Raw genomic sequence first — 5,000 nt, 5'->3', positions numbered from 1 at the left:
AAAAATATGGAATGGGGAAACAAGGGAGGCACCTTTTAATGATGTGGTTGGCAACAATGAGAGCAAGTACAGTTGGTTGCGAAAGGTTTGTGTCGTCCATTTGAAAATAATGATAATAATGATAATTATTATTGTTGTTGTTGTTGTTGTTTTATTATCATCATCATCATAATTATTATTATTGATTTTATTATTTTATTATTTCTACTATTGCTATGATCATGATGATGATGATGATAATAATGAAGATAAAAACCATAATAGTTTTTATTTATAATTATAAAAAGTAGAAAAAGCGGTAAAATCTAGCCTTTTCAGATTTTACTAAAAATGCCGCTTTTCGATTTCATTTACTTTTTTGCTAATTATTAAGGTAATTATGAAAACAATAATCATAATTGTATCAATCATGACAATAATGATGATAAAAATCAGAATAATGAGAATTTTCATAAAATTATAATTATAATAATAATTGTGATAATATTGGGAATAATTGCAATAATAACCAATGTTTTAATGATAATAATAATGATTATTATTATTATTATCATTATTATTATTATTATTATTATTATTATTATTATTATTATTACTACTTCTGTTACTATTTTATTATTATTATTATTATTATTGTTGTTGTTGTTCTTATTATTATTATTATTATTATTATTATTATTATTATCATTATTGTTGTTATTATTATTGTTATTGTTATTATTATTTTTATTATTATTATTATTATTATTATTATTATTATTATTATTATTATTATTATTATTATTACTACTACTACTACTATTCTTATTATTGGAAAAATAAATATTATAACTGTATTAATAAAAATAGTAATGATAATACTGATAACAATAGTGATAATAATAATAGTGATAATAATGATATTGGTAATTATAATATTTTCATTATTATTATTATTATTATCATAATTATTATTATTATTATCATTTATTATTATTATTATTATTATTATTATTGTTATTGTTATCCTTTTTGTTAATTTGTTATTAGTATGATAAAAAAAAATACATACTGTAATAATTATAGTAATGACAATAATACTAATTATCATAATACCACTATTATTGTTTGTTTTGTTATTATTGTTATTGTTATTCTTTATTGATATTATTATTTTTATTAGTGTTATAATTACTAAAGAACTATGATAACTGTAATAATTACAAAAATAATGATAATAATTATAAAAATCGAAAGTTCGACTTATTACTATTATTATTATTATTATTATTATTATTATTATTATTATTATTATTATTATTATTATTATCATTATTATTATTATTATTGCATTCATTATTTTATTATTTCTACTATTATTAAGATTACAGATACACATATATATGTATATGTATATATATATATATATATATATATATATATATATATATATATATATATAATATATATATATATATATATATATATATATATATATATATATATATATATATATATATATATGTTACAGTAAAGTTGTGAAATCAGGGATTTCACGAAATCCCTAAAATTTTCAGTAAATTCATGAAATCACTGTTTCACTCGGGGATTTCGTGAATTTACTGAAATATCCAAGAAATTCACGAAATCCCTGAAATACTATCCTTGCTTTTACACTATCTTACCGGATGGCTTCAGTAAGACTATGAAATCGGTAAATATATTTTGATTAATGTTTTTTTTTTCAATTCATGCCCATGAGTTGCTTTATATTGGTATTATATTCCTACCTAGCTGGGTTATTAAATAAGTTTAAGTGAATGTTAAAACATGAACACGTGGTCATGGGAAGCCCCGTCATCCATAAAGTCAGGGTTCTGTGGAACGTGCGAATGGTGACATTAAGGATATGTTAGTTACCTGGCTTACAGACAATAATTCACAAGACTGGTGAGTTGGTCTCAAGTTTGTTCAGTTTCAGAAAAATGCTGCTCACCATTCAGGGATACAGTGCTCTCCATACTCTGCTGTGTTTGGTTGTGAAGCCAGAGTTGGCCTGATTTCTTCACCTCGACCCACAGAAGTTGTCTCAAGGTTGGAGGGTGATCTCATGGCAGTTATGTCAGGAGATGATACAACAACAACAGGTTCAGTGACCACTAGCGAAGCGACTACAAGTGCCAATAATGATTTATTGACCACTAAAGTGACCGAGGCATTTTCTGTTGATTCCATTGTTCAAACTCCTCAGGTACTTCAAGATCACCAAGGCCAAATTCAGAAACGTAGAGTGGAAGCATACAGAGGGCAGGCATCCCAAGCTGAGAGAATGGTCAAACGTAGTCGCTAAGACTTTAAAGTTGGTGAGCCTGGTGACAATGTTGCTGTCCCAATTTCCAGCTGTGGATCGTGGTAGAGGAGATCCGCGGAATATCCTGGGTGTTATTGTCAGGAGAGATTTGAGCAATGGCCAGTGTAAGATCGCTGTGAAGTCGGGTGCTCTAAAGGGTCAGTATACTAGAAACCAGTTTGACCTGTCCCCAGCGTTTGCTGACAGAAGATGACGTAAATCAGGATACTGCAGTGTCACTTCGAGAAGCTATTATTGCACAATCTGCATGTGGTCAGGGATTCACTACATGCAACTGTAGTGGTCTGAAGAAATTTTCAACTAACATATGTAAGTGTTTCAGGGCTAAACCGAAATATAACTCACGGTCACGTGTCAATTGTGCTATTAAATGCTGATTGTTGAATAACCGTCAGGTATCCAGATAGCAATGTAATGAAAAGTCATGATATAGTAATATATGTATGCTCTAATGGATGAGCTCTTTTATGAATAAAATGAATGTTATAGATACCTGTTGTCATGTTTTTTATTAGGATCTAAATAATGGATTTTTCAAATAGTTTTAATCCGAAAGACGCTCAATGTTATTAAGGACATTATTGCAGTTCATATTCTAACCCTTGATCATCCGCACATCATCCACACATGTGAAAAAGATCGAAACAGTAATTTCATGAAATCCCTGACCTCCTAATTCTGGGATTTCGTAAATTTCCTGAACATTTCAGTAAATTCATTCAAAGTCCTCGAGTGAAACAGTGATTTCATGAATTTACTGAAAATTTTAGGGATTTCGTATTCACAACTTTACTGTAACATATATATATATATATATATATATATATATATATATATATATATATATATATATATATATATATATGACCGCAATAATCACAATAATAATGATAATTATAATAAAATGAAGTTTCGATTTGGATATTATTATTATTGTTGTTGATTTATTATTATCATTATAAATTCTAATAATATCATGATTGGGAAAACATATATATGGCGGCGATGATTGCGATAATAATGATAATAATGATGACAATGATGATAATGATTACAATAATGATGATAAAGATGATAATGATAATAACAATGACGCTAATGATGATAATAACCATAATACATATCATGGTTATTATTATATAATTGATAAAAAAAAATCAAAAGTCGAAAAAGCGGCAAAATCTAGCGAAATATAACCTTTTCAGATATCACTCCAGAATGCCGCTTTTTCGATTTCAATTATGATTTAGGTTATTATTAGGGTAATTATGATAGCAATGATCTTAATTGTATTAATCATGACAAAAATGATGATAAAAATGAGAATTTTCATAAAATTATAATTATAATAATGGGAATAATTGCAATAATGACTAATTTTATAATGATAATAAAAATAATAATAGCAATGATAATAATAATAATAGAAATAATAATAACAATAACAACAATAATAATAATGATAATGATAATAATAGTAATAATAATAATAATAATAATAATAATAATAATAATAATTAGAATAGTAATGATAATAATAATAATAATAATGATAATGATAATAGTAATAAAATAATGATATATATAATAACAATAATGATAATTCCTCATTATTATAATTATTATTATTATTATTATTATTATTATTATCATTATTATTATTATTATTATTATTATTATTATTATTATTATTATTATTATTATTATTATTATTATTATTATTATTATTATTATTATTATTATTATTTTACTATTATTATTATCATTATTAATATTATTATTATCATTGTTATTATTATTATTATATTACAATATTGGTTATTATTGCCATTATTCCCATCATCCAAATTATGATTATAGTTATAATTTTATCAAATTTATGATTATAATTATAGTAAAAAAAAATCTTATAATTTTCACTTTTATCATTATTAATGTTAGGATTAATACAATTATGATTATAATTATCATAAATACACTAATGATTACAAAAATCGTCATTGAAATCGAAAAAGCAGGAATTTGGAATAAACACTTGAAATGCTATATTTCGCTAGATTTTGCCGCTTTTTTTTACTTTTTTTTTCTTTCTTTCTTTTCTGATTATATAATGACACTTTTATGGTTATTATCATTGTTATCATCATTATTATCATCATTATTATCATCATTATCATTATTATTATCATCGTTATCAAAATTATTGTAATTATTATCATCATTATTATCAATATTATTGTAATTATTGCCGCCATATATATATTTTTTTTTCTTTCTTTCTTTCTTTTGGCTAATTATGCTATTGATAGAAATGATAATAATAATGATCATAATGATAATAATAATAATAATAATAATAATAGCAATAATAATAATAATAAGAAGAAGAAATATGGAACTTTCATTTTTATTATAATCATTATTATTATTATTATTAGTGTGATTATTGCGGCCATATAGATAAATAGATAGATAGATAGATAGATATATACATATATACGTATATTTGTAAACATACTAATAGTAGAAATAATGAAAATAATAAAAAACAATAATAATAATATGATAATAATAATAATAATAATAATAACTATTATTATTATTATTATTATTATCATTATAACTTTCGATTGCCATAATCACTATCATT

The sequence above is a fragment of the Penaeus monodon genome, chromosome 40, assembly GCF_015228065.2.
Source record: "Penaeus monodon isolate SGIC_2016 chromosome 40, NSTDA_Pmon_1, whole genome shotgun sequence".
Lineage (NCBI taxonomy): Eukaryota > Metazoa > Arthropoda > Malacostraca > Decapoda > Penaeidae > Penaeus > Penaeus monodon.
This window is presented reverse-complemented; position numbering follows the sequence as displayed.